The sequence below is a fragment of the Lontra canadensis genome, unplaced genomic scaffold, assembly GCF_010015895.1.
Source record: "Lontra canadensis isolate GAN:19392208 unplaced genomic scaffold, GSC_riverotter_1.0 scaffold125, whole genome shotgun sequence".
Classification (NCBI taxonomy): Eukaryota; Metazoa; Chordata; class Mammalia; order Carnivora; family Mustelidae; genus Lontra; species Lontra canadensis.
Window position 1 is genome coordinate 3,381,248 of NW_022631119.1, and position 21,498 is coordinate 3,402,745.

At 38.4% G+C, this 21,498-nt stretch overlaps 2 protein-coding genes across 3 annotated transcripts in view; both read left to right on the top strand.

The window, feature by feature from the left end:
* LOC116857739 (zinc finger protein 420-like) overlaps nt 1-21,498 on the top strand; it is a 98,695-nt gene that overhangs the window by 38,986 nt on the left and 38,211 nt on the right. The gene's annotated exons all lie outside the window — the stretch shown is intronic.
* The window catches only part of ZNF569 (zinc finger protein 569), a 141,277-nt gene continuing 135,894 nt past the window's right edge, over nt 16,116-21,498 (top strand). For both annotated transcript variants that reach the window (XR_004380791.1, XM_032842062.1), the window contains exons 1-2: nt 16,116-16,309; nt 17,811-17,861. The gene's annotated coding sequence lies outside the window, so the exon portion shown is untranslated. The remainder of the gene's footprint in view (nt 16,310-17,810; nt 17,862-21,498) is intronic.

Sequence of the window (21,498 nt, forward strand, 5' to 3'; positions counted from 1 at the left end):
TACTTTGTTCTCTACTTCTAACAGTGTTTTACTTATTCTCAAAAGAAAAGTTAGAAATTAAGTGTATTTTTATGTAGGTTTTTTTTCATATTTGAATTACCCTTCTGAAATTACATAATGCACTTCCTGAAAAACAGGAAATTATAGCAAATATACATATAATCTAGCTTCCTGGGGCACCTGGGTGGCACAGTTAAGCCTCTGCCTTAGGTTCAGGTCATGATCCCAGTGTCCTGGGATCAAGCCCTATGTCCCTTCGGGCTCCCTTCTCACTGGGGAATCTGCTTATCTCTTTCCCTCTGTCCCTTGCTCGTGTTCTCTCTCAAATAAATAAAATCTTTAAAAAAAAGAAAATCTGACTTCTTAAACTAAACCTAATGAGTACTTTTGTAGCTTTTTGTTTAAATGTACATTTTTATGTTTGTACATGTTTATACATGGGTTTTTTTTCTTGGTTGTGAATATTTATATATTTAAACAGGGTCACTGTATGGACATCAGTCTGCAACTTTCCTGCAACATACATAATGGACATCTTTCCAGTTACATATAAATCTAACTTACTCATTTTAGTGTTAGTAGCTGCAGAATACTACATATGGAGAGGTATTAAATGTTCAAGTTGTTTCTCTGTTGATGAACATTCATGTTATTTTGCCTTCCTTGCTGTTTCAAACAATTGTCAATAAATACCATTAAACATAAATACTTGTATAGGTATGTTTTTATTTCTGTAAGATAGATTCTTACATCAGGTTTGTGGAACAAAAATAGTGTATTTTTAAAGAAGATTTATTCATTTGAGAGAGAGAGAGAAGGGAAGGGGCAGAGGGAGGGAGAATCCTCAAGCAGACTCCCCACTGAACCAGGAGCCTGATGCGGGCCTCATCCCAGGGCCCTGAGGTCATGACTTGAGCCAAAATCAAGAGTTGGATATTTAACTGACTGAGCCACCCAGACACCCTTTTATTTATTGTTTTATTGTAATAGTAACATTACTTTCCAGATAAAGTACATTCAGTCCCATCAACAGTGTTTTGAGATGCACATTTTCCTACAATTTAATAGTACTTGGTGCTCTTTGTCAATCTAATGAGAAATATGCCATTGCTTTAATCCGAATTTATTTAAATATTGGGTAGACTGAGCATGCTTTCATTTGCTTATTGGCCATCTGAATTTTTTGTAAATTACCTGTCAATAGTGTACAATTTCTAGTATTTTTCATTAATTTTTAGAATTTTTTTGTGTTTATGGGTATTTATCATATGGGTTACAAAAACAATTTCTAGTCTATCTAGTATTTTAATATACCTTTTGTTTTGTACTTTTATAGAATCAAATATAATCTCCATAGAACGTTTCCTACATAAGATTATTCATTTTCCTAAATATCTTTTTTTTTGTATTTTAAGTCTTTTTTAGCTAAATTTCCCCACCAACTTTTTGTATTAAAGATTTCTAAAAATCACAGGAAAGCTAAAATAATAGTGAAACATCCATCACATCCAAGACTGACTTAGTTAACATCTGACACATTTTATTTTTATTAACATTTCACTCCTAAATACTTCACGCATAACCTAAAAATGAGATTGTCTTAATTTTAATAGCATGGCATTAGAAAATTAAAAATAATTCCATAATTTCCCAAAGTATCTCAAAAACTGGTTTAGGGACGCCTGGGTAGCTCAGTCGGTTAACTGTCTGCCTTCTGCTCAGGTCATAATCCCAGGGTCCCGGAACCCAGTCCCACATTGGGCTCCCTGCTCAGTAGGGAACCTGCTTTTCCCTCTGCCTGCTACTCCCCCTGCTTGTGCTCTCTCTCTCATTCTCTCTCTGACAAATAGATCTCTAGAAAAAAAAGATCCAGCAGGGGCCACTGTGCAGACCAGACTTTGCTCGCTTGTGCGTCTTGCTCTACTTCTCTGCAGCCATGTCTAACAAACCCGATAATAGTGGAGATTGAGAAATTCAGTAAGTTGAAATTGGAAGAAGACAAAAATACAAGAGAATAATCCACTACCTTCGAAAGAAATGATTGAACAGGAGAAGCAAGCAGGTGAATTGTAATGAGGCATTGCCACTAACACGCACTGTATATTCCACAAGCATTACCTTTTTTACTTCTTTTAGCTGTTCAACTTTGTAAGATCACAGAGGTTGGATCAAGTTTAAATGACTGTGCTGCCCCTTTTCACATCGAAGAACTACTGACAATGAAGGTGCCTGCCTATCCCATCTGCCAGTCCGGCTGGCAGGGAGAGAAAAATAACTTGCATGTTAATACAGGAAGAAGCTGGGTGAGATGACAGTGAAATCTAGAGTTAAAACAAAGCTGGTCCATGGTGTCCTTTAAGCTGTAAAATGCAATTTAATCAGAGTGCCATTTTTTTTTGTTCAAATGATTTTAATTATTGGAATGCACAATTTTTTAAATATGCAATAAAATTTTTAAAACCTTTAAAAAACTTGGCTTATAAAATGTTTCCCTAAATAAGAATCTGATCAAGGCTCTCATCTTATAATCTCTTAACTGAGAACAGTCACCACCACCACTTTTTTTGTAACTTTTTTGATACTCCCATTTTTAGAATCTAGGCTTGTTAGAATGTCAGACTTTTAGGATTTGTCTGTTTCCTTATGAATAAATACAGAAGTAGTAGTTTTGGTAATAATATGATGATATGTACTTACTATAGCAAAAGGTATACTATGCATAACATAAAGCATTAAATATGTCATTATATAAGTAAAATACGTTGTCCTGGTATTGCTATTGGTATTGCTGAATTTGTTCACCAATTAAGGTAGTTACTAGACTTTTCCATTATAAACATAATTTTTAACTTTCTAATTAGTATGCAATGAGTGGGATGGATAAACTCTTCTGAATAGTTCAAAAAATTTGACAAGGCACTCGTGTAGAAAGAATACATGTTAACATGTCTTTGCTTCATATTTTTATAGTAACTATATGAAACATTAACAATAAATGTTAAATACCCATTGTTTCTCAATCCTATCCCTGTTGTAGATTTAGTGTGTATAATTCAGCCCATATACTTATTTACTTAAGATTTTATTTATTGAGAGTGAGCACACATAAGCAGGGGGTAGGGGCAGAGGGGAGAAGGAGAAGCAACATCCTTGCCTTCTGGATACACTTTGAGATTTTTAGCTGATAGAAGAGCAGCACTAGTTCAAGCATTCTCATGATATTTAGATTTCTCCAGGAAGTTAGACAGCAATCCACTTTGTTCCCAGGTTGTAGCAATCATAGTGCCCACTCCCAATAAGCATGAGAGATGGGCAGTCATTCTCTTCTCTCCTGGAAGATATAAGACTCAGCACACAGAGTTTTCCCAAATTCTTTCATCTCCACAACCTGATGTTTTGAATGTACTGAATATGGTATATGGGAGTTTCGTAGCTCGTTTTTGGCAACTTCCTTTTTGAATCCTATCAGGTGCTCTATTTTACAACTTTTTTGTTGTTGTTGTTAATGTTTTATCTATTTGGCAGAGAGCGAGAGGGAACAGAAGCCTCGGGAGTGGGAGAGGGAGAAGCAGGCTCCCCGCCAAGCAGAGACCCAATGCGGGGCTTGATACCATGACCCTAGGATCATGACCTATGCCGAAGGCAGACACCTAACAACTGAGCCATCCAGGCGCCCCAACTTTTAGAATCTTGTATCTCTTAAATTCTGAAGACTTAAAGAGTTTCAGCTAACATTTTCCCCTTAGTATCTTATTTAGCATCTTATTTTTCTTTAGTATCTTGTTAGATATTAAGAAGATATCTATTCGGTATCTACCACACTCAGGTTCAGAAATGTGTTTCTACTTTTTCTCTACCACAAATGCTACAGTTAATATCCCTGTTGATGTCTTCTGGCTCATATGTGGAGAAGTGTCCTCTTGCATAGTGGAGAAGTAGAATAACTTTGTTATTTTTCTAACTTTCTAACTTTGTATGTTTCTAACTGTGCCCATCAAAATTGTTTATTTTCCCCTGAGAGACTGATTAGCTTTATAAATGAAAGACAAGATAAACTATGTAATGAATTTTTAAAATTTTATGTACTAATTTGTTTTTCCTTTAAAAGATTCAAATTTAAAGCTTAATTCTAAATTATTTCTTCTGTATATTCTAATTGCAGTTTTCTCTTTGTCTTACTAATTTATATTTTTTCCTGACTGATTTCTATCCACTTAAAGAGTTTTTCATCTTATTGTTGAGATTATTGACCTACTTTATCTGCAGTGCGGAATAAAACAGTAGAAACAAAAAAACCCAACAAACCCCACATGATTTAAACTCACTTTGGACTTAATCATTTCTTCCTGGGAGAGCGTAGCATCCTGAAATGGCCAAGGTGGGTGATGGGTGAAAAGAAGCATGAAAAATCAAGCTTACTGAGTAGCTCCAGACAAGTAACACTAGAAATCTCCAGGTAAATAAGGTCAAGCACCTTGTGGGAGAAAAATCTTAAGATTCATCAAAAGCCAAGAATAACCACAGTTTGGAGGCACTAATATATACAAGCATGACTGACAAAAGCCTATGGAGCTTCAATGTGAATTTTAAAAACTATTTTAAGATTAGAAGTGTAATTCACAAGTATTCAAGGTATTTTTAAAGAACACTCTACACTTTTTCTTTTTTTAAAGATTTTATTTATTTATTTGACAGAGACATAGCGAGAGAGGAAACCCAAGCAGGGGGAGTGGGAAAGGGAGAAGTAGGCTTCCTGCTGAGCGGGGAGCCTGATGCAGGGCTTGATCCCAGGACCCTGGGATCCCGACCTGAGCCGAAGGCAGAAGCTTAACGACTGAGCCACCCAGGCGTCCCCATACTTTTTTTTCTCATCCAATCTCAAACTTAAAGAAAAGTTGCAAATTTAGTGCAAAGAACTTTTCCCCCCTGAACCATATGAAAGTAAATTGCTGACTTAATGCCACATTCCCCTGAAGGTGCTGGATATTTTCTACAAACAAAGACATGTCCCGAAATATAGAATCATATATACATATAACCAAAATACAGAATCAGAATCAAGAAGTTAACATTAAGGGGCACCTGGGTGGCTCAGTTGGTTAAATGTCTGCCTTTAGTTTAGGTCATGATCCTGAGGTCCTGGTATCAAGCCCCGAGTCGGGCTTCTGGCTCAGCTAGGAGTCTGCTTCTTCTCTGTCCCCCTCTGCCCCTCTCCCCTGCTCATACAAATCTTAAAAAAAGAAATTAACATTAATACATTGCCACCATCTACATTAGATCCCATCCAAGTTTTACCAAGTGTGCCAATGCATTTGCACTAAAGAATCCAGTTCAGAATCACACACAGTGTTGAAATGTCATGTCTCTTTAATCTCCTTTAGTCTGAAAGTTTTTGTCTTGCCTTGACTTTTATAATCTTGACACTTTTGATGATTGTAAGTCAGTCTTTGGAAGATGTCTCCAATTTGGTTTTCTTTGATGTTTCCGCATAAGCAGGTTATGCATTTTGGAAGGTTGCCAACAGAACTGATGGTGCGTTCTTCTCAGGGCATATCAGGAGGCACATGATGAACCATTACTGGTGATATTCTTTTAATCAGTTAATAAGGCATATCTGCCAGCCTTCTCCACTGTAAAATTAGTCTTTTTCCCTTTGTAATTAGTAAGGATTTTACGGGAGGGGGTATTCTGAGACGATATAAACGTCCCATCCTTCAGCAAAATTTCAGTTGATTAATTTGTATCAACATGGACATATCATCTAATTCATTCAAAGTTTCTATTATTGTTATTATTTATATTAATATTAGGTTTGTCTCAGATTTGGCACGTGGAAACCCCTTCAATCCAGCCTCTATGGCCTTTTTTTTTTTTTTTAAGATTTTCTTTGTTAGAATGAGCATGAGCGAGGGGGAGGGAGAATCTCCAAAAGACCCCATACCCAGCACAGAGCCCGATGCAGTGCTTGATCCAAGGACCTTGAGATCAGACCTTAGCTGGAATCAAATCAGATGCTTTTTTTTTTTTTTTCCAATTTTCTTTCTTTCTTTCTTTTAGATTTTATTTATTTATTTGACAGAGAGACAGTGAGAGGGGGAACAAGCAGGTAGAGTGGGCGAGGGAAAAGCTGGCCTCCCGCCAAGCAGGCAGCCCACACGGGCTCGATCCCAGAACCCCAAGATCATGACCTGAGCCAAAGGCAGATGCTTAACGACTGAGCCACTCAGGCGCCCCAAGAGTCAGATACTTAACCAACTGAGCCACCCAGGTGCCCCTCTGTAGCCTTTTAATAACCAGTCCCTATCATCCCTGATAAGTGAATGTGTCCTCACTTTAACATAAAAGATGTTCTAGGTTCATCTTCTATTTGCTATGTCCTAAGACTGAAATCAATCATTTCTTGAAAGAGCCCTGGTTCCTAATAATGAGTATTTGGAGGCCATGATCTGGGTAGCAGCATGCTTATTGCTACTGCAGTGCCACTGTTCCCAGGCCCTCTAAGTGGGCAAAGCTAATGAATATAAATACACACACAGAGTGCATACACATATTTATATCTATACTTTTTATATCTATATATAATGAAAATAAATTTGCATGAGTATAATTCTAATCTAAAATCACTGAGTTCATTCTAGTTGTATCCCTTTTCATATGTGTAACTCCCTTCCCTGATGGAAGAAATATTATCCTTAAATATATAGTTATGTGTTTATAAAACATATTTGATTAATCTTCCTGGAAGTAATCAATACCCCATTGCCACTGCCGTACTCTCCCTGGACAGATACCCTTCACCATGCTCAGGCCCTCACACAGTTCTGTAGGGCCATCATGGCTTTACTGAGGTGTATGCCTACCACGCTCAGTTCTGCCAAATGGCTTTAGGATTAAATTGTTAGGAAGAAAAAGAAAAGAAAAGATTCTTTCCCATCTAGGTCAGAGAGATGCGATGTGAAAGGGACTAAACCCACTGTTGCTGGCTTTAAAGATGGAGGGAGGAGGCCATGAGCTAAGGTATATGGCAGCCTCTAGGCTAGTGACAGTTCTCAGCTTATAGCCAACAAATGAAGAGCTCAGATCTACAGATATAAGTAACTAAATTTTGCCAGTAACCCAAATAAGCATGGAACAGATTCTCCCCAAAGCCTCCAGGAAATAATACAGCCCTGCTGATATTTAATTTTAGTGTGGTGAGACCCATTCTGGACTTGTGACCTATGGAACTATAAGATAATAAATTTGTGGGTTTTTTTTTTTCAAGTCACAAAATTTGTGGGAATTGGTCACAGCAGCAGGGGAAGACTAATATAATGGTCATTTAATTTTCAACAAAGTTCCAAAGACTTGTACTGTTGAAAATACCATTTGTAAAAAAATGGTATTGAAATAATTTGGTATCTATATAGGAAATAAACAAACAAAAAAGAATCTCAAGCCCTACCTGACACCATGAACAAAAATTATTTCAAAATAAGTCCTACTCCTGGGGTGCCTGGGTGGCTCAGTGGGTTAAAGCCTCTGCCTTCAGCTCAGGTCATGATCCCAGTGTCCTGGGATCAAGCCCCTCATCGGGCTCCCTGCTCAGCAGGGAGCCTGCTTCCTCCTTTCTCTCTGCCTGCCTCTCTGCCTACTTGTGATCTCTGTCAAATAAATAAATAAAATCTTTTTTAAAAAATCAAAAAAATAAGTCCTACTCTTAATATAAAAAACTGCCATTACAAAGCTTTCAGGAGGAAAATGGAGTCAAGATGGCGGAGAAGTAGCAGCTGAGACTACTTCAGGTTGCGGGAGATCAGCTAGATAGCTTATCTAAAGATTGCAAACACCTACAAATCCAACGGGAGATTGAAGAGAAGAAGAACAGCAATTCTAGAAACAGAAAATCAACCACTTTCTGAAAGGTAGGACTGGCGGAGAAGTGAATCCAAAGGGACGGGAAGATAGACCCCGGGGGGAGGGGCCGGCTCCCGGCAAGCGGCGGAGCAACGGAGCACAAAATCAGGACTTTTAAAAGTCTGTTCCACTGAGGGACATCGCTCCAGAGGCTTAACTGGGGTGAAGCCCACGCAGGGCCAGTGTGGCCTCAGGTCCCGCAGGGTCACAGAAGGATCGGGGTGTCTGAGTGTCGCAGAGCTTGCAGGTATTAGAACGGGGAAGCCGGCTACAGAGACGGAGCCGAGGAGTGAGCTCACAGCTCGGGCCTTACCTTGAACCGGTCGCAGGCTCGGTGAGCTCGGAGCGCGGCCGGAGGCCAGGCAGACGGGAGTAATTGGACGCTGTTCCCTGAGGGCACACTGAGGAGTGGGACCCCGAGCTCTCGGCTCCTCCGGGCCAGAGACGGGGAGGCCGCCATCTTCATTCCCGTCCTCCGGACTCTACGGAAAGCGCTCGGGGAACAAAAGCTCCCGAAAGCAAACCCGAGCGGATTACTCAGCCCGGCCCCTGGTAAGGGCGGTGCAACTCCGCCTGGGGCAAAGACACTTGAGAATCACTACAACAGGCCCCTCCCCCAGAAGATCAACAAGAAACCCAGCCAGGACCAAGTTCACTTATGAGGAGTGCAGTTTCAATACCAAGGAAAGCAGCAGAATTCCAGAGGAGGAGAAAACAAAGCACGGAACTCATGGCTTTCTCCCCATGATTCTTTAGCCTTGCAGTTAATTTAATTTTTTTTTCTTTTTCAATTTTTTTCTCTTCTTCTGCTAAATTTTTTTAAACTTTTACCCTTTTCTTTTTTAACGTTTTTTAACTAGTTTATCTAATATATATATATTTTTTCCTTTTTATATTTTTTTCATTATTGGTTTTCTTTTTTTATTTGTTTGTTTTTTCTTTTTTCTTTTCTTTTTTTTTTTTTTTTTTTAATTTTTTTTTTATCCCCTGTCCCCCCCCCTCCTCACGATTTGGGATCTCTTCTGATTTGGCTAAAGCATATTTTCCTGGGGTTGTTGCCACCCTTTTAGTATGTTACTTACTCCTTCATATACTCTTATCTGGACAAAATGACAAGGCGGAAAAATTCACCACAAAAAAAAGAACAAGAGGCAGTACCAAAGGCTAAGGACCTAATCAATACAGACATTGGTAATATGTCAGATTTAGAGTTCAGAATGACTATTCTCAAGGTTCTAGCTGGGCTCGAAAAAGGCATGGAAGATATTAGAGAAACCCTCTCGGGAGATATAAAAGCCCTTTCTGGAGAAATAAAAGAACTAAAATCTAATCAAGTTGAAATAAAAAAAGCTATTAGTGAGGTGCAATAAAAAATGGAGGCTCTCACTGCTAGGATAAATGAGGCAGAAGAAAGAATTAGCGATATAGAAGACCAAATGACAGAGAATAAGGAAGCTGAACAAAAGAGGGACAAACAACTACTGGACCACGAGGGCAGAATTCGAGAGATAAGTGACACCATAAGACGAAACAACATTAGAATAATTGGGATTCCAGAAGAAGAAGAAAGAGAGGGGAGCAGAAGGTATATTGGAGAGAATTATTGGAGAGAATTTCCCCAATATGGCAAAGGGAACAAGCATCAAAATCCAGGAGGTTCAGAGAACCCCCCTCAAAATCAATAAGAATAGGTCCACACCCCGTCACCTAATAGTAAAATTTACAAGTCTTAGTGACAAAGAGAAAATCCTGAAAGCAGCCCGGGAGAAGAAGTCTGTAACATACAATGGTAAAAATATTAGATTGGCAGCAGACTTATCCACAGAGACCTGGCAGGCCAGAAAGAGCTGGCATGATATATTCAGAGTACTAAATGAGAAAAACATGCAGCCAAGAATACTATATCCAGCTAGGCTATCATTGAAAATAGAAGGAGAGATTAAAAGCTTCCAGGACAAACAAAAACTGAAAGGATTTGCAAACACCAAGCCAGCTCTACAGGAAATATTGAAAGGGGTCCTCTAAGCAAAGAGAGAGCCTAAAAGTAGTAGATCAGAAAGGAACAGAAACAATATACAATAGCAGTCACCTTACAGGCAATACAATGGCACTAAATTCATATCTCTCAATAGTTACCCTGAATGTTAATGGGCTAAATGCCCCAATCAAAAGACACAGGGTATCAGAATGGATAAAAAAACAAAACCCATCTATATGTTGCCTACAAGAAACTCATTTTAAACCCGAAGACACTTTCAGATTTAAAGTGAGGGGGTGGAAAAGAATTTACCATGCTAATGGACATCAGAAGAAAGCAGGAGTGACAATCCTTATATCAGATCACTTAGATTTTAAACCAAAGACTATAATAAGAGATGAAGATGGACACTATATCATACTCAAAGGATCTGTCCAACAAGAAGATCTAACAATTGTAAATATCTATGCCCCTAACGTGGGAGCAGCCAACTATATAAACCAATTAATAACAAAATCAAAGAAACACATCGACAATCATACAATAATAGTAGGGGACTTTAACACTCCCCTCACTGAAATGGACAGATCATCCAAGCAAAAGATCAACAAGGAAATAAAGGCCTTAAATGACACACTGGACCAGATGGACATCACAGATATATTCAGAACATTTCATCCCAAAGCAACAGAATACACATTCTTCTCTAGTGCACATGGAACATTCTCCAGAATAGATCACATCCTTGGTTCTAAATCAGGTCTTAACTGTTATCAAAAAATTGGGATCATTCCCTGCATATTTTCAGACCACAATGCTCTGAAGCTAGAACTCAATCGCAAGAGGAAATTTGGAAAGAACCCAAATATATGGCGACTAAACAGCATCCTTCTAAAGAATGAATGGGTCAACCAGGAAATTAAAGAAGAATTGAAAAAATTCATGGAAACAAATGATAATGAAAATACAACAGTTCAAAATCTGTGGGACACAACAAAGGCAGTCCTGAGAGGAAAATATATAGCGGTACAAGCCTTTCTCAAGAAACAAGAAAGGTCTCAGGTACACAACCTAACCCTACACCTAAAGGAGCTGGAGAAAGAACAAGAAAGAAACCCTAAACCCAGCAGGAGAAGAGAAATCATAAAGATCAGAGCAGAAATCAATGAAATAGAAACCAAAAAAAACAATAGAACAAATCAACGAAACTAGGAGCTGGTTCTTTGAAAGAATTAATAAGATTGATAAGCCCCTGGCCAGACTTATCAAAAAGAAAAGAGAAAGGACCCAAATCAATAAAATCATGAATGAAAGAGGAGAGATCACAACTAACACCAAAGAAATACAGACAATTATAAGAACATATTATGAACAAAGCTTTCAGGAAAAAACATAGGTAACTCTTTAAATATTTTTCAAACTTGGCAGCAGACAAGTTTCTTAAGTCACAGCAGTAACTATAAAAGAAAAAAACTAATAAATTAAACTTTATTTAAAAAGCCTTTTGCTCATCAGAAGACACTATTAAAAAAGGACCAGGAAATCCAAATGCTAGGAAAAATATTCACAAAGCATTTGTCTGACAGAGGACTGATGTCTAGGATATATTAGAATTTATATAACTCAACAATGAAAATACGATCAATTAAAAATGGACAGAAAATTTGAGCAGAGGAAATGTTCAAATGGCTAATGAGTGCAAAAAAAAGTGGTCAACATCAGTAATCATTAGGGAAATGCCAATTAAAACCACTATGACACATTACAGAACACCATCTGGATATGAGATACACATCCAGAATGACAGCACTGAATGTTGGTGAAAATGTAGGGAAACGAACTCTCCTACATTGTTGTTGGGAGTGTAAAATGGTACAACTATTTCGGATAAAGTTCTGGCAGAAACTTATAAAAAAAAACTTATACCTATATACCATGTCCAAACAATTCTGTTCCTAGTTGTTTATCCAAAAGATATGAAAAAATACCTTCATAAAAGACACATCCAAGAATGTTTATAACTGCATTATAATAGCAAAACACCTGGAAATATCCCATTAGCCCATCAAGAGGAGAACGGATAAAGAAACTCTGATATAGCCATACAATGGAATCCAACTCTGTAATAAGAACTATTTAGATATATCATAAATACACAAACATATCACAACACAGATGAATTTTAACAATGTTATACTGGGGAACTGACTGGGAAGGAGCCTGAGGGAACTTTCTGGTGTGATGATATTTTTCTTTGATAGGATTTTGGTTTGCACAAATGTATTAATTTGTCAACATTCTTCAAATGATAAATTTAAGGCAAGTGTAGTTCACTGTTTATAAATCTTACTTTAAAAACTGCAACAAAATGTTGAACTTTAGCTAGTAGTATGCATGCTTAAGTGTTTAGGAGTGAAATATACTGATGTCTGCAACTTACTCTGAAATACATTTTTAAAAAATGGACCAATTTGTGGATGAAAACCAGGCTGGACAGATAGCTAACTAGATGATAAAGCAAATATAGCAAAGTATTAATTGTAGTATGTAGGTGGTAAATACATGGTATTCATGGTATAATTCTTATCATTTTCTATGGAAATTTTCCTAAGAAAATGTTGGTGAAAATTAAAAAAAAAAAAACAAACAAAAAACTATCAACCCATCATTCTGTATTCAGTGAAAATCTCTTCTAAGAATGAGGGGATTTTCGTCCTCTTCCTGTAAGTGGCCTGAAGTGATCTCTGAAAATTATTATTCACTTGACCTATTACCTATTCACTTGACCCAGAAAGTCATGCAAATTGAAAGCTCAAATCTTTGGGGCACCTGGGTGGTTCAGTTGTTAAGTGTCTGCCTTCAGCTCAGGTCATGATTTCAGGATCCTGGGATCAAGCCCTGCATTGGGCTCCCTGCTCAGCAGGGAGCCTGCTTTTCCTTCTCCTGCTACCCCTGCTTGTGTTCCTTCTCTCGCTCTCTCTCTGTCAAATAAATAAATAAAATCTTTAAAAAAAAAGTTCAAATCTTTGTGTTGACATTCTTAACTGGTGAAACTGCCATCAAGGGTATGCATATCAGGGGCCATCAAGGGTATGCATATCTGCAAAGCCACCAAATCTCTAGAGGATGTCACTTTACAGAAGAAACACGTGCATTCTGTCACAACAATGGTGGAGTTGGTAGGTGTACCTAGGCCAAACACTGAGGTTGGACACAGGTTTTGTGGCCTAAAAAGAGTACTGAATTATTGCACATGCTTAAAAATGCAGAGAATAATGTTGGACTTAAGGATTTAAATGTAGCTTCTCTGGTCATTAAGCACATCCAGGTGAAGAAAGTCCCCAAGATGCAGTGCAGAACTTAAAGAGCTCGTATTTGGATTAATCTATACATGAGTTCTCCCTGCCACATTGAGATGATCCTTACTGAAAGAGGAGATTGTTCCTAAAACAGAAGAGGAGGTTGCACAGAAGAAAAAGATATCTTAGAAGAAACTGAAGAAACAAAAACTTGTGGCCTAGGAATCAGTTCAGTATAAAATAAATGGAAATAAAAGTACACTCACATGCATATATGCACATGTGTGCATGGATACACACACATATAACTAAAATATACCGCAATAATAGCATTTAACTTGGTAGAAGTGATGATCAGTGTATTCTAACATCATTATACTACTGGGCAGGAAAAATTGTAAGTTTAGACTTTGATAACTTAAGTATGTCCTGCTAAATTAAAGATTTTGCAAAGTCACTGAGATAATGCAAACAGAATATATACCTTCCAAAAGAGGAGGACAATTTAAAGAAGGAATAATGGGGGGTAGGGGAATGAAAACATTAAAAAGTTACATATAACATATGTAATATGTCACATAATAATGTGATAAAATGGTAGAAATAAATACAAATATGTCATTAAATGACTGGATAAATAAAATCTAATTATATGCTATTGTCAAGATACATATTAAAATAATTATACAGAAAGGCTCAAAATGAGGAAGCAGAAAAAACATCAGTCAAAATACTAATCAGAAGAAAGTTGACGTAGCTATATTAATATTGTGTAAAATTAGACTTTAAATAAAAGCATTATAAAAAGATCAGCACAAAATGAAATATTTAAATCTCCAATAATTTATATAAATCTAAACTTATGTGTTACTAAAAATACATACATTTAAGCCAAAATTACTGAAACTACAAGGAAAAATAACATTACAGCCATAGTGGGAGATATCACATATTTCTTTTAGTAACTTATATTTAAGAGACAAAAACAAGTATGATTATAGAGGACCTGGACAAAAAATTTACAAACTTTAGTGCATACATTTAAAAAAGTATACTATATACAATAACTGCAAAAACCAGATTATTTTTAGGGGCACCTGGGTGGCACCCAGTTCCATATATATATGACAACTTAATTTATGACTCTTGCTAAGAGGGGAAAGGATAGCCTTTTCATAATGTGAGACAACTGGTGTGTACACACACACAAAAATTACACCCCTCCTTTGTCTTACAGAAAGAGATGGATTCTAAGAGGTTTTATGACAAAAAAAAAATGTGTAAGGCAAAACTTGAATAAGAATATAGAAAACTAAAATTATGACCTTGGTATAGAGAAGATTTTTTTTTTTTAATTTACTTATTTTAAAGAAAGAGTACACACATGCACCTGTGCCTGTGTGGGGGAGGGGCAGAGGGAGAGAATCCTCAAGCTGACTCTCCTGGAGCCTGATACAGGTCTCCATCCCATAACCCATGAGATCATGACCTGAGCTAAAACCAAGAGCTTCATTTTTCTCTCCATTAGCCAAGGTAAAATCTTCTCATGTATAAAGTTATTTAACTATTTTATTAGTCAATGGCCTTTCAAACTTACCCAGTAATGCTCCCATAATACAGTGGGTGCCTGCTTTGCCCGGCTGTGCCAGAGGAAAAAGGAGTTAAGCTAGGCCTGACTTTGAAATCACGTTTCTTGAAAATAAACAAAACTGTTGATTTTGCATTCTTCCCCATAACATGTATACTTGATCCAATAGAAAACTCATGTCTAAGGGGCGCCTGGGTGGCTCAGTGGGTTAGGCCTCTGCCTTCAGCTCAGGTCATGATCTCAGGGTCCTGGGATCCAGCCCTGCATTGGGCTCTCTGCTCTCTGAGGGGAGCCTGCTTCCCCCTCTCTCTGCCTGCTGCTCTGCCTACTTGTGGTCTCTCTCTGTGTCAAATGAATTAAAAATAAAATCTTTAGGGAAAAAAAAGAAAAATCATGTCTAAATTATTTGCCAGATATGGGCGCCTGGGTGGCTCAGTCAGTTAAGTGTCTGCCTTCCGTTCTGGTCCTGATTCCTGGGACTGAGCCCCATGTTGGGCTCCTTGCTCAGCGGGGAGCCTGCTTCTCCTCTCCCTTGCCTGCCGCTCTGCCTACTTGTGCTCTCTAACAAATAAATAAAATCTTTTAAAAAATAAATTATTCGCCAGATGAAATGATTAACCCCCCCCCCCCAAAATCAAATTAGTGTCCAAGAAAGAAACTTGACCATCCACCAGGAGGACCTCCCGCTCTCCTGGGAGTCAAACTTCTACAGACACCGAAATAGAGACACGAAAAGAGCACATCTGCATAACACAAATCGTCACTAGTCATCACCAGTCACGCAACCACCCTCAATTATGAACACAGAACAAACCGCAACAGCAGAGGTCCCTTCCTCCGTCAGACAATCCCACAGTTATGTCATTACCAGGCAGCTTCCAGTACAAGCCACCTCACACCCAACAGCATGTAGAATCGCACTCAGAAATACGGAAATACAACCACACACACAGCCGCCGAGGGCCTCCCAGTCAGCCTGTAACCTTCTCGCGTTATCTCACACACACAAAAAGGGCCTGGCTAGGCAGGGAGGAGGTCTCTGCGAGTCCGAGGCTCCGGCTAGTCCCCGCCTCAGCCCCAGCTCCTCCCCCGCACAGGCCCGCCTGAGGGTCCGTCCCACCTTCTCCAGATCTGATAAGACCCGGGGACGACTCTCGGCAACTGCAGTCTCAGACCCCAACCGCCCCAGCAGCGCGCGCCTGACGCCTGCGCACTGAGGGCAGACGGGCACTCCCAGGAACACCCGCGGCGCAGCCGTTGCGCGAGCGCGTTTTTGCCGCGGAGTCCAGGAACCTCGCGGAGGTTTAGTAAACTGGGCATCTCAGCGCGCCAGGCTACAACCTTCCGGGCGTTGGACTACATTTCCCAGAGCCACCGCGTCCCCAGTGAGGCTTCATTTCCGTTTGTTCGCGCGATTTGGGGACCTCGCGTGGGGAGGGCAGCGTCTGTGGAGGAGCTTGGCTCGGCTCCGGCTGGGCGGGCGAACCCCAAATTGGGCTTGGACCCCGGGCGCCAGATCCTGGATCCTGAACCGCACCTTCTGTCGAGGTGAGGATGTCGGGAATGCCGTGGCGGAAGCGTCGCTGGGATTGCGTGTATGTTGGTCTCCAGCCGTTTTGTGCTGTGAGCCAGCCTGCCTGTTACTGATGTAGGCGAATGAACGTATGCGACTGTGGTTTTGTGTGTAAGCGTTTGTGTGAGGGTGAGTCGTGACTCTGAGGAGGTAGTAATATTGCTGTGACAATGTGTTTGTTACCGCGTGCTTAACTGACTGGGAATGTGCCTATGTGACGGTGATTGTGTGTGTACCTTGTATGTGACCGGAGGTTTGCTTGTGACTGTGAGCTGTGCGACAGTGCTCTTGTGACAGGGTTTTTGGATGTACTTGGGTCACTTTGAGGTTGTGTATGCGACTGTGTATTGTGTGTATCACTGACGTTTGTGACTTTAAGATGTTATGAGAGTGTTGCTGTGACCCGGTGTTTGTGACCACTTATTTCTTTGATCTGGTACTTAGTTGCATTTTTCTGTCTGATTGGATGGCTGTGTGTATGCCATATGTGTGACTGTTGGGACTGTGAGTGTGTCGCTTTCATGACTGTGTGAAGATAGTAAAAGTGCTGCTGTGAAATGCTGTTTTTGGCCTGGTGTATCCCTGACAGGGTGCTTGTATGTGCTTGTGTCCTTGTGTGTGTGCTCTGTTTATAATTGGATTTTGTTTAAGATAAGAGGTGGTCTGAGGATGTAATATTAATTTGGCGATTGTGACTCTGGCTGTGTGACCACGGAAGTGTGTGTGACTTTGTCTAGTCAATTTGCATATTTTATAGTCTGTGATCTTATGGGAGTTTAGTAAGGTATAGAGATAAAATTGGGTTTTTGTATTTTGGGGGTTCATTATGGGACTGAGTCTGCCCATGTGTCTTGAGTCCCTTTGGCTTTGTCCTTACAGAACTTGACTTCTTTCTTTTCTGACCTCAGTGATCCCTCTTCACACATGGCCTATACACATGGCCTGTATTGGTTCTTAGTTCACACTGGGATTGTAGATGTAGGTTTCCTTTTGGCTTCCAGGTGTCCTCTCACCTTACAGTCTTAAGAATTTTGAATGCAGAAAGGTGATAGGAAGGAAAGACATCAGGAATTTGAGACCCTGAATGAAGACTGAGCTATTTTTAAGTCACAGACCTGTTCTTGACAAGATTAGAGCTGATTGCATTCAAAACAGGCTATATGGAAATATAATGGGGGAGTAGGAATACTTCTAGAGAATGTGCCACAGGAGTCAGTCACATACTTTAGAACTGGTAGTGCTCTGTCTCCAGTGGACAGTTTTGAATCCAGCAGTAAATTCTGGTCCCAGACAGCTGGAGTCTTGGACCTTCTTTCTAAAACAGAATACAGAATTGTTATACTCTCTAACTTTCCTCCAGGGTAAATGAGGGATAGTTTGGGGGGGCTGGGTGGGTAAGAGCATATGTTCTAATTTAGAGTATATCCTAAGAAGGATGTACTATTTTATGATTCCATTTTCTTTTCCTGAGAGTAGAGCCCAGAGAAGGAAAAAATGGCTGTCGTACATTCAAAAGCAAAGTCCAAGGTGAGTAGATGTTTTCCTTTGTTTCCCTAAATGCCTTTATTTTTTCAGGACATAGGAATCTTTGTTTTCTCTTTCCTAGTTAAGCTTTCTCAAATGATGGAGGTAGCAAAATAGTTTTCTGTAGATTGGGAGCAAGGAATATGTGCAGTTAATTGAGAGAGATACTTCCCAACAGTGGTTAAATTGAGGAAGAATGGATTTGAGACTCGTTAATTTAAATAGGAGATGATATTGTGTTATTTCTGACACAGCAGCATTCTTTTTTCTTTTCTTTTCTTTTTTTTTTTAAAGAAAAAGTGGGGGGTGCGGGGTATGGAGGAAGGGGAAGAGGGAGAGAGAGAATCTTCAGCAGGCTCCATGCCCAGTGCAGAACTTGAGGCGGGACTTGAATTCATGACCCTGAAGTCGTGACCTGAGCCTAAATCAAGAGCCCGACATTTAATCAACAAAGCCACCCCAGGTGCCCCGTTTGGTAGTTTTCAAACTACACAAAAGTATAATGAACCATCATAGGCCCAGCTTAAAAGTTTTCACTTGCCAATCTTATTTATTCTGACTTCAGTTTGAATTCCTTTCTAATTTTCCTTTTGATTTCCTCTTTGATTTATGGTTTATTTAGAAATATATTATTTACTTTTCAGGTATTATGAGGATCTTCCAGAGATCTTTTTGTTACTGATTTCTAATTTCATTCCATTGTGTTCAGAGAATATACTTTTTATGACTTGAGTCCTTTAAAATTTATTAAGAGTAGGTTTGGGACCCAAAATGTGTGGTCTATCTTAGTAAATGTTTGGTGTGCACTTGAAAAGACTGTATTCTGCTGTTGTTGGATGGAGAGTTCCATAAATGTCACTTAGGTATAGGTTGATAGTGTTGTTGAAATCCTCTGTAGTACCTTGCATTTATTTCTTTCTCCTCATAATTTCTTTAAGTTTCTCCTTCATGTATTTTGAAGCTCTGTTATTAGGTACGTAAAAGTTTTAGGTAATATGTGCTGTTGGTGAATTGATCCCTTCGTCATTATGAAGTGGTCTTCTTTATTCCTGGTAGTAGTCTTTGCTCTGAGCATCTACTTTGTCTGATATTTAATGTTACCAGTCCAACTTTCTTTTCATTGTGTTAATATCTTTAAATATTCTTTTATTTTTAAACTGTTTATGTTCTGATGTTGGAGTGCATTTCTTGTCGGCGGTGTTTCATTGGATCTTGTGTTTTTATCCAGTTGACAATTTCTCTTACAATTAAAGTATAAATAGACCATTTATATTTATATTATATACAATTTATATTATATTAAATATACCATTTATATTTAGTGTGATCATTGATGTGGTTTGGGTCAAATCCATCATCTTGTCCCATCTGTTCCCTATGCCCTTTTCCTTCTTTTCTCCCTTCTTTTGAATTGGGAGAGAGCTTCAAACTAACAATACCAATATTTTTACTAATTATGTGAATACAGAAAAACAATCAAGACTTCTCGACATTCATAGGATATGACTTGTCCTACAATTAGGCTCATTTGTTTCATCTTGCTTTTTACTTTTAGTGACTGTGTTTTCCTGACTTTGATTTAATTTCATTTTAAAATTATGTAAAATATTTACTTATCTCCAAAATCAAAACTACAGAACAAAGGTGAATTCAGAGGAGGCCAATGTTTATTCCTATCCCCTTCAACCTGTTTCCTTTTTCTCTGTATAGATAATAACTACCTGTACTTTTATTTGGTGTATTCTTCTATTTTTCTTTTAAATGACATGTTTATGTGTATGTGTTTGCATGTATACATAGATACACATACATGTATACATTTATTTTTTATGTCTCCATTCCTAACTAAAAGGGAGTATTCTGTGTATACTACACTATACCTTTTTTTTTTCCCTTGTGTTTAATGTATCCTGGAGATCATTCTTAGCAGCCTATAGAGATCGTTCTTACTCTGTTTTATAATGATCTATTCTGTTGTATGGGTGTATTAGTTTATTCACCTAGTCTTCTGTGAGTGGGCATTTGGTTTTTTTCCCCAGTATTTTGCCATTATATAATATAGCAATCAATAACAAAGTCTGTGGTTTCTATATGTAGATGTTTATCTTTGGGGCAAATTTCTAGAAGTGGCCTACTTTTAGTTTATTTTAATGTTTCTAGTACAAATTCTACCTGAATCACATCTCTCAAGTAATAATGAAATGGGTGCATTTCCTTATTTTTCCCTTTCCCCATCTTTTTCTCCATTACCCAAGTTAAAAAGAGAAAGGTCTTAGAGTTTATCTTTTTATTTTTAAATATTCTTTTTTCTCAGAATTTATTGAGACTTTTTATAGCCATTGCATGTCCTTTCTTAAAATTTCACAAAGCTATTATTTCCTTGTTTTCTGATATCAAAGTAGTACATTTTTGTTGTTATGACTTAGAAAATACAAAAGAAAGAAGAAAATAACAATTACTCGAAAAAACTCCTTTAGACTGAATCATGGTTCATATATGGAATCTATCTTTAATTTAAAGTCTTTTTTTTTTATTTTATTTATTTCTTTGACAGAGACAGATCACAAGTAGGCAGAGAGGCAGGCAGAGAGAGGAGGAAGCAGGCTCCCCGCTTAGCAGAGAGCCCAATGCAGGACTCGATCCCAGGACCCTGAGATCATGACCTGAGCCGAAGGCAGAGGCTTTAAACCACTGAGCCACCCAGGCACCCGTAAAGTCTTTCTTTTTTTAAAACTACTTCTTATAGAAAAATTCAAGCATGTATGAAACTAAGAAGTATAATGCTTCCCCATGTACCCTGCCCATCCCTGTGCTTCAGCAAATATACATTTGTAACTAAACATGTTTCATCTATAGATCTACTGCTCCCTCTCCCCACCAAAAAAATGGGTTATTTTGATGTAAATTCTAGATATGTATTTCATCCACAAATATTTTAGTATGTGCATCTAAATGATAAGAACATTTTTACTTAAAAAAATACAACCATGGGGCCTCCGGGTGGTTTAGTCGGTTAAGTGTCTGACTCTTGGTTTTGGCTCAGGTCATGATCTTGTGGTCATGGGATTGAGCCCTGTGTCTGGCTCTGAGCTCAGCTTGGAGTCTGCTTCAGATTCCCTCTCCCACTCCCTCTCTCAAATAAATAAATAAAATCTTTAAACCACAAGTCTCAATAAATTCTGAGAAAAAAGAATATTTAACAATAAAAAGATAAACTAAGACCTTTTTTTTCTTTAACTTGGGTAATGGAGAACCACAATATCATCACTATTAAAAAAAAAACCCACTTTAATACTTTAATGTTATGAAATAACAAGTCAGTGTTCACATTTCTCCCATTGTCCATAAATATTTATTAGAATTAAGATCCAAACAATATCTATTTAGTGTAATAGTGTGATATGCTTCTTAATCTTTCTTTTTCTTTTCTTGCAGTTTATTCCAGAAGCAGTTTTCTTATAGAGCTACCCATCTTCTGGATTCTGTTGGTTGTATATGTGTGGTGTCATTTTACATGTTCCTGTGTTTCTTCTAAACTGGTATTTAATTCTAGAGGTTTGATCAGGTTCAGGGTTTTTTTTTGTGTGTGGCTTTGCTTGTTTGCTTTGCACTAATCTTTCATACTTAATGGTGAAAGCTA